General features: G+C 40.0%; 1 pseudogene; it reads right to left on the minus strand.

Annotated features, from left to right (window-relative positions):
• Gm17014 (predicted gene 17014) lies at positions 8,552 to 9,148 on the minus strand (annotated as a pseudogene).

Raw genomic sequence — 10,258 nt, forward strand, 5'->3', positions numbered from 1 at the left:
TATGTGTGTGCAAGTGCATGTGTGTGCATGTGTGTGTGTGAGAATGTGTATCTGTGTGCATGTGCATGTGTGCATGTATGTGAGTGAGTGTATGTGTGTGTGTAGGCATGCTGTGGAGGTCAGAGAATAACTCTCATGAATTAGTTCTCTCCTTCCATGCCACATGGATGCTGGGCATTGAATTCAGGTCATCAGGCTTCTGTGACAAGAGATTTACTTGAGCCACCCTGCAATTTTGCCACTCCTAAAATTCTTACTTCCATTCTGATAACCTTGACGGGCACTTTTGGGAACTTCAATCAATGCATTTGTAAGAAGAGGCCAGGAAGCTTGCCGTCTTTCTTCTGTCTTTCTTCCATGAATGTGTCTAATTGGAAGACAACCATCTGCATCTTAGAAGAGGCTGGTGGGTAAAACCTTATCAGACTCACAGCATCCAAAACTGTAAGAATAAATATCTGAGTTAGGGATCAGCAGTCTACAGTATTGTGTTGGAGCAGCCCAAACTGACTTTGACAATACCACACTCAGAATTGACTTTACTACTGAATGCTTAATCTTTATATTTTAAAAGAAATTAACAATTTTAAAAGAGCAAAATACAAGTTCAGTCTGCTTTGGGTTAAAATATAATGTACTGTGTCACTCGGTAAATGTTATGTTTAAGTTCTACATCTCTAAAGCTGCACATAATCACAACCTCATGTTTAGGAGGAAACTCTTGTGTTGCTTGCAAACTGTTTCCAAACATGTATAACTAATAAAATCTTTAAGTCAAATTTGTCCACCAATGAGAAAAATAAAATAAAAACATTCCTCATTGATGGTCACATAAAGACTTTCCTGAAGGCATGATTTTCAAAATCTAAAACTATTTTGACGAGGCAATCAAATATAAGGAGATTTTTCAATTTAAAACTTTGAATTTCAATTTCCTGTCACTTTGAGATAGTCTTTTTGTTCTTTCTGAGTCTGTTTCTTTTCAAAGGCAGTCTTCACTTTCCCTTCTGTCTCTCTTATTTTTTAATTGTTGTTCCTTCTATTCAGAGCATTGATTTAATAAGGGCTGCAGAGAGGTTCTCCTCTAAATTGCTCTCTATTCCAGGTAACTAGTCTAGAAGATGGGATACTCATCTGTCTGCAAAGAGGCTTTTTATAAATTCCCATGCAGCAAATGCACAGCAATGAATTCTATTCCAGGAAGAAAAAAAAAAAAAACAGCTGTGCTGAAATAATATGTCGAGGTTACTGGGGAAATAACCTGTGCATGTATTGTTTGAGCACTGGCTTGTTTAATCTGAATCCCAGAACTAGAAAAGAGCTGTAGAGAGAACAGTTTCCTTCTGGTGACAGATGCTGCTGGATCTCTTGTCTCAGCACTGCAGAGTGGAGGGGGACCAGGTAGAGACCACACAGGGTAGCACCCAGAGCATTCTAGTACCTCAGCAAAAACAAAACTGTTCTCTTGGGAAGAAGGAAGGATAACAAGACAATTGTAGGGCAGATGAGAGTTCTATATTTAGTCACTACACATGTGCATTGCAAATCAACTCAGTGTAAATAGACTGGAATGCTTATTACACGAGTTTAAGTCCATTTACCCTACAATTTATGCCACTAATGACAGGTGTGCGGTTGGTTGTGACCTCTTCTTCTTTTCTCATAGCAATGACAAGTGCCTGTTTGGCATTGATCAGACCTGGCAAGTCACATATGTCTAATCAAAGATAGCTTTAAATTTAGCCAAATTTGGTGATGGTATAAATTGTCATATCCTAGTAACAAGAATATAAATTGTTTTAACGGTATGAAAGATCGTTTGGTGATGTATTAAGAATCTTTAAAAAGCATACCATTTCCAATTCATGCCTACAGCTGGTTATAGCTTTGGATGAAGTAGTTATACATAGAGAGTTTTTATCACAGCATATTTATAAAATATGAAAGCAATCTAATTAATATATTTTTGGATATAGCCTAGTATATGTTTAAAGTCAAAGGTGGGGTTAAAAGAGTATATATAGTGTCACCTAAATTTTGAAATTATAAGATCCGACATAGAAAAATTAATGAAAAGAAACTCTTCCATGCATAAATACATAAAGAAATTACAGCCTTCTAGGCAAACCCTCAGCACATCTCTGATTAATCACTTTGAATACATTCCCAAGTATATGCCTGACTCACTACAAGGCATGTTGTGATTCTAATGTTTTATATTACATTTTCAAAGAGTCATCTAGCCAGGAACTGTGACATAATGTGTAGGCCCAGATACTCAGAAGGCTGAGGCAGGAGGTTTTCTCCAGTCCACGAGTTCAAAGACAGTATGAGCCACATACAGAGAGCTTGTTTCAAAGAAACAGATTAAACAAACAAAGACAAGGTAAAACAAATAGTCACCCAGGAGCATTACATGACTCTATCAAAGGCACAGTAATTTCTCATTTATGCATACCTCATTTGCTGTCTTCTTTATGTTTCTATCCAAATACCTATGTTATATGTAAGCATTATAAAAATAAACATATATGATGAATGTCTGAATATAGAGCACCTGCTCTATATTAATTTAGTCCATTAAGTGAAACATGCCTTTCCCCAATAGCAACTACTGGAAGTCTCTAAAACCAATGTGAAATGTACCCATACAGCAAAGGACTGTTGTTCTTCCTTTCTTCAACTCATTGGAAGCAGTTTTCAATCCAGTGTGTCAGCATCTACATCATATTAGAAGTGCCCCAAATCCTAACTCCACCCATTCTTCATTTCTACTGGAGGTGGTAACATCTTTCCTCACACTTGAGACTCTTGGCCCATCTTTTGAGCAATGCTTCTAGATCTCTGTACTAGGTTATCACGCCCTCAAGTTCCTTTAGTCTGTCCTCTGGGATTATGTTTTCATACCTACTCCTACCCGTCTGTGGCTTTTTTTATTGTCTCCTCTATTTCAGATATACAAAGCATCCATTTGTCTGCATGACATGTTATATTATGACCATGGTATTAGAAAGATGGTGTCCCCTCTTCATGGAGTTAGGAGTTTAACAAGGCAGACAGAGAAAAAATGACAGATTGTATGGTTCATCGTGTAATGACAGTTACCACGATGTTCACAGTTTCAGGACTAAGATCTGTGATAGAAAATACCCTGAGAGCTAGATCTAATCTGGAAAGCTCAAGCAAAGATTTTGTAAAGTATGTTTACCTGGAGCTCAGCATCTGTGGTATTAGCTTATAACAGCAGATGGAGTTGGGGCACGGAAACCTAGGCATAAAGAGCAATGTGTTTAAATAAACTGAAGGTGGAAAAAACTGGAGCGCTTCAGACACTGAGGCAAAGCCAGTTTGGAGGCAAGGCAGAGAAGGATAATGGTTTTCTCCTGAGCCAGCAAGACAGAGTGGTCTGACCAAGCACCTCTTATAGGCAAGTATTGGATTTAGACCCTTAGCTAATCTGAAATTGGCTTTTGAAGCTCTAGGGCAGGCTTTCCCAAAACTCTTACCTGATCCAACAGGATTTTATTTTTCTGAAAGATCTGTGGATGCACATGGGCTTCCTGACTAAAAGAAATAGCAACGAAATCGAAAACTGATCTCATGGTATTTCCCAGAATCCTATGAAGTCAAGGAGACTCTTTGGGCTTTGGAATGGACTGAATTACATGCCCCCCCCCAATTTATATTGTTCATAATATATACTGATCTCAGAATGTGACCATTTTTGGAAACAGTTGTTATAGCTACACTGGCAGAGGACAGACTGCTAATACAGATGACCATGTCCTTAAAATAAGAAATTTGTATACACACACATATAGAGAAGGTCAGATGAACATGGATTTTATCACATGGCTAAGAAATGGAGAAGCTTAGAAGGAAGCCTGAAACAGACCACTTACCTTCAATTATCATCTCTAACTGTCATAACCACGTAGCATCTCTATCCAATGGTGCTAAAGGCTTATTTCATAGAATTTGAAAACCTAGGTCTGAGATATATATACATTTCAAATACTTCTCAAATTAAAATATAAACAATTCAAGTATCTGAGAAAGTTTTGTAACTCATGAAATACTTGAAGTTGAATATTTTATAAGGAAAAATTTCACCATACTTGCTATGGTTGGAGTCCAACCATTAGTACTCCGGTTTCTACTAATTGAGCTTCTGATTATGTGTTATAACATGGAGTGCAGAGAGGGAATAACTCAGTGTGGAAGGGTCCAACATGCAAAATGTCTTTGCTTTGTAAGTCCTCTTGGCTAGGCCTCATGGCATAGGCCTTAGACTGATGCAAGACAATCATGATTTCAAGGCCAGTCTGGATTGCAAGAGATCTTATCTTTTAAAAAAATCTAGCCAGGCAGTGGTAGTGAATGCCTTTAATCCCAGCACTTGGGAGGCAGAGGAAGGTGGATTTCTAAGTTAATGGCCAGCCTGGTCTACAAAGTGAGTTCCAGGACAGCCAGGGCTATACAGAAAAACCCTGTCTTGAAACAAACAAACAAACAGAAAAAAAAAAAAACAACAAAAAAAATCCCACAACAACAACAAAAAACTATACTAAACTAACAAATAAGTAAAAAGGGGTCTAGAGATATAGCTCAGTGCCAAGGCCGTTTATACTGAGTGAGGTCTTAGCACCTCAGTTAAAAAAGGAAGAGGAGGAAGAAAAGGAAGATGAGTAGAAGAAGAGGAGGGAGGAGAAAGAGGAGGAGGAGGAAAAGTAGAAAAAAGAAGGAGGAAGAAAAGAAGAAGAAGGAAAAGAAGAGGAAGAAAAAGAAGAAACAGCAAGCAAGCATCATTAGGAAAATGGATTGAGGTATAGAAGAGCCTCCACTCTCAAGAATGACCATCAATCCCTTCAAAGTAATGGCCAGTGTGATTTACTCATCTTCTAGTAGGCTGTAATATCATGTTTCCACTATCTCAAAATAAAAGAAAATTATTTAAAAACCATGCATCAAATAATAGATATGTTCCTTTCCAATAACAAGTCAAGCCCTACTGTGAAGTTTGATAGAAGAAGATGAAGACAATAGCTTATTTACTTTGCTTCCAACAGTATTGAAATACTGCCACATTCAGAGCCGAGCCTTAATCTGGTACTTTGTTCTGTGGCTATATCTGACAAACGGAAAATATTTTTGAAAGATGTAAGAAGTTCTCTGACTAGCCCTACCCTTTCTGTCCACACCTTAACTACCAGTCACTTCCCCTTGATTGTACACTGGTCTTAACGTATCATTTTTAAGAAATATCTTAGAACAAAAGTGATATTGCTTTGCTCCAATAGCATCATACAAAAAAAGCCAATTGTTCTGTCTTGGGCACTCTTGGTCAGTCTCTTGTTCTTCCTTGCTTGAGTTGCTTTGGGAACACCAGCAACCTCTCTGTGAGGAGGTCCTTTGTAAAAAGTCATGTGAGTGTTGATGGAGGCAGATCTTCTGAGACTTCCCCAAATGAGACTGCAGCTCTGCTTGGCATCTAGACAGACCTTTCTGTGTGGCTTCCAGCTAGAGATCCAGCCACGTCACTTCCAGATTCCTACGCCACAGAAACTGTGTGAGGTGATAAGTATTTTTAGCTTTAACCACCAAGTTTTGAGCTAATTTGTTACAACGTGATAAACAAGTTTTATAACATTATGTTCACTGCTTTTCTTTCCGTACTAAATTTAGTCTAATTTTACTTTGGGAGCTAGGAATGAGATTGCTAACTGGATTGAATTTGATCTTCTAAGGATAAAGCCATTATACAATTGGCTTGTGGTGGTGATGGTGGTTGTTTTTTGTTTGTTTGTTTGTTTGTTTGGGTTTGGTGGAGATTTCCATAATCAATTTTAGTAAACTACCACACCCATTATGTTTCTGTGACATGTATAAATTTATTTTTTCAAATCTTGGTGAAATTCCTAATAATGGAAACTAAGTATATCATTAAAAAGTACTTAGTAGGTGAACTAGCCATGACATCAGGCCTAGATACACATATCATAAAGTGCCAAGAATTTCATGTGTTTGGAATATCTTATGCAGTTCATTCGATTTCTCATTAATCCATCCAGAAAGCATCTGCTGATTCTGTATTATGGCCAGGCATTACAGTAGGGAATCGGGTATCCAGTCAACTGGAGTTAATCTTGCCCTCCCAAACTTAAGTCTAACAGGTCAGACAAGCGAATAACCATTTTGATAGACAGCAATAAGTGACAGAAATAGCCGTTGACCCTGGTCCTATTAGTATCATAGGGAGGCTCGGGAGGATGAGAGAAAGTTCTCCTTAAAACCTTTAAAAGGATAAGTAGGATTTAGCCAAATATAAGAAAGCTTGATGGAAGTACTTCACATAGAAGGTAAATATATGTCAAAGCACAGAAAAGAAAAGGAGTTCGAAACTTCACGGGCACTTGAGGTCATTTATTAAGTTGTAAGGGAATGACTGGGGTTTGGCTGTAAGATACGAATCTGGGAAAGACAAGAGACAGATCTTCACAGGACAGTTGAGCCCATGAAGGATTCCCATTTGTTCCCAGCAGATGAGTTACGTTCGAATCATCTGAAGCAGAAAATGATAGATTCCCTCATCCCACTAGAGACCTACTAAGTCACATACTGTGATTGGAGATTTTGTTTTGTTTTGGTTTGGTTTTTGTTTTTTTGTTTTTTGAGACAGGGTTTCTCTGTGTAGCCCTGGCTGTCATGAGACTCACTCTGTAAACCAGGCTGGCCTCGAACTCAAAAATCTGCCTGCCTCTGCCTCCCGAGTGCTGGGATTAAAGGAGTGCGTCACCACGCCCGGCAGGAATTGGAGATTTTAATGAGCGTCCCAGGTCACTGTTTGTGAAACATGTGTTAATGCATAGAGCATTTTAAGAGGAGAACAAAATACATCTGGCTGCCACTAGTATGAAATATTTTTAAAAATGTAGAAGCCAGTCAAATTTAAATTTAATAACATTAAGGTGTAGCATAATGTTCCTTGCTGGACTAAGCCTCTACTTCCAAAGTGAATATGAGCCCCCCCCACCCCCCCCACCCCCGCTGCCATAGAGCTACAGTCTCAGAATTCAGACTGTCCCTACACTGGGTCATAGAACAACTTGGCTCATCCACTAATTTTCCCCACACACAAACTGTTATGAAGTCCAATGTATATGACCCATTTGTTGTCATTTGATAGTCAGTTAAGATCGTGGGGGTCTTAAGTTCATGCACTACTTAGGATTGGGTTCAGATAAAGTGACAGAAAGTCATTTACATGACTGCACAGAACAGATACATATGACTGTCTTCATAAAAGACTGGGAAGATGACACAGGCCTAGTATGGCACAAAGTTTGTCAGGCACTCGGGCTTCTAATTCACTTTCTTACCAAGTGGTCTGACTTCCTCCCACCCCACGACTCTAAATATCTCATGGAATAAGAGGGTCACAGTTTATAAAAGCATGAGGCTATGTTCCACAGGTCATAGAAAGTGCTTTTTTAAAAGTACCCCTTTTCTTTGTAAGGACATTCTCCAGAGACTACAATGCCACATTTGTTTATTTTGTTTCATTATTTTAAGACAAATTTTCATATAAAGCAGGTTGACAACAAACTCTTTTTTTATATATAGTAGAGAATAGAGTTTATTCAGGGAATGGGGAGGGGAGTTGAGTGAGAAGGCAGTAGAGACAGAGAAAGGCAGAGGGGAAGAGGGAGAGGGAGGGGAAAAGGGGGAGAGGGAGAGAGGGAGAGGGAAGGAGAGAGGGAGAAGGAGAGAGAGGGGGAGGGAGGAGGGAGAGGGAGAGGGAGAGGGAGAGGGAGAGGGAGAGGGAGGAGAAGGAGAGGGAGGAGAAGGAGAGGGAGGAGAAGGAGAGGGAGAGGGAGAGAGGGAGAGGGAAAGAGTAGAGGCCGGCCTTGAGCACTGGAGATAGATGGGGAGGGGGAGCAGAAGGGAGAGGACAGAGCGAGAGCAAGAAAGCTAGAGGACAACAAACTCTTAACTCTCCTGCTTTCCAGTGATTGGGCTACACATAGGCTGTGTTACATCACGTGGCAAGCCGCGCTTCTGTATACCCATAACCACATTAAGCTGCAGGGATGCTGAGAAATGCAGCCTTCATTACAAGAAAAGGAATGCTAAAGTATAGGCAGATTACTTATTCCATTTTTTAATTTTGTCATTAGAGCCCACAAAACACACACACACACACCAAAAGCTGGTCTATTGTTTTATAAACCTAGAATGACCACGGATATTGAGCAAGGTGGTTATGGCATTGTTATGGTTCAGACCACTCCCATTTTAACTGTCTTAATTATATGAGAGTGAAAATAAAACTCCAAACTTTTTCATTGAATCTAGGGAACCATAAAAAACAGTGTCAATTTCAAGCACACCTATACAGCTAAGCACACAGCATGCTGGGATTTGGAAAGCAATAATGGGAAGCATAGAACCTTTGTGCAACCTCCAAGAACGTTTATATCAAGGATACCATTAGTTCTCACTGTGAGAGAAGCTATGCTAAGCTCTCCCCCCCCCCCGCCCCCCCCACACCCAATATATAAATCTTTTATTCTCCCAAAAGAGCCCAAATTGTACTTGTGATCAGGATCTCGTTTCTGGAGTCAGGAAACTGAGGCTTCCTCACTCGTCAGTCTGCTGCACGGTTCCCTTCTCAAACACATAGATGGCGTCCAAAAACTTCCTATCTTTGTTTTTAACTGTTGTGGCTTGCTGAATCAGAGCGGCTGAATTTGAAACAAGTTGTATCATTCCCTTCAAGGATTAACTCATCCTTCTGGGCTTGAGAGACAGAACAAGCAACACCTGTCCTCATCCGAACACCGCGGATGTAATTTTCACCCAAGAAATTTCAGATTTCAACTAAAGAGCCATTCTCCTGGATAACGACGTTGATGGGGAAGTGAGCATACACGAGACCGCATCTTGTAACGGAAGCTCAGTGTAACACCCTTGATGATGTTCTGAACATGACTGCAGACGGTTCTGACAGTGGCCAGTTCCTTTCTGTTACTCCACCATTTGTCAACTGGGAGCCTTTTCTTTTTCTTTCCAACAAGACTCAGCTCCAATTGGATGTGATTGAAGTCCCTCGGCAGAGTTCCCCCGGGGCCCTTCACGGTGACTGTGCTGAGTCTTTTCGGAGATATCATCAGTAGAAGGCAAAGTTTTGTAAGTTCTTTGTGGGATGGAGCAGAAGGAATGGAGAGAAAATACAGTGTAAAGTATGAATTAAACACCGACATCCTACTTGCTGCCAGAACTGTACCACAGAGCTTGAGTTTGTAACCCAAGTTTTCAGAACTGTTTGTCCAACAGTGCTGAAGCTCCCTGAACGGAAACAGGAATTCGGGGCTTGAGTTAAGTGCCTGGAGGAGCAACGTGGGCTTGGTTTCTGTTTCCGGGAGCAGACGTCGGGACGCCGCTGGGCTTGCTATTGGCCAACTCGGTGAACACAGGAGGAGTTCCAGGTCTCACCTTCCTTTGACTCCTTTCCTAGCTGACCTACAAATGCTTTCCTTTAATTGTATCCTTAAGCCACACATTGCTCTACATTCTAGGGTTAGTGTGTGAAAGGATTCCTGTCCTGTTTTTACTAACTCTTTAGAGATGGAGAAAAATGTATGAGTCCACAAAGACTGGGTTATCAATTCAGCTAAACTGGGCTGCAAATCGTGACAAAAAAGGATGAAGGGAAAAACCAGAGTGTAATGTATGAGATTTTAAAGGGATTTGTTTGTAATACTGGAAGAAAAGGGTTTTGTCTTAGACTTTTTAATAGGTCTCGTATGTCCCCTTGAAAAGGTAGCTGCATCACAATCATATAAAGGAAAAGGTGTCTGGAGAAGCTGGCATTACGGTTAAGGATTCGGAGTTCATCAGCAGATAACTGTTAGCTCCAACCATGTGCCTCCATTATTGCACAAAGAGAAAATGTGTAAAGTCACCAAATTGTTAATTATGCCAGAGTGCTTTTGAGGCAGATTCTCAAGGCATCTATACTGATTAATTCTATTTCAAATAAATGTTGCATTTCAACATCGGGACAAGATTTAAAAATGATTTCAAGTAATTTTCTTTAGATCATAATATTAATAACCTCAAAAATTGTCTCTAATGGGGTCTCGTGTGCTTTCAGAGGTTCTAATGGGAAAGTGTGTGAGGCAGAGCCCACGGTTGGGCTTAAAGCCTACTGAGCACTGCGTGTTACAACGGCTGTCCATTTCAAAGGTAGCTTTAG

The sequence above is a fragment of the Mus musculus genome, chromosome 2, assembly GCF_000001635.26.
Source record: "Mus musculus strain C57BL/6J chromosome 2, GRCm38.p6 C57BL/6J".
Taxonomy (NCBI): domain Eukaryota; kingdom Metazoa; phylum Chordata; class Mammalia; order Rodentia; family Muridae; genus Mus; species Mus musculus.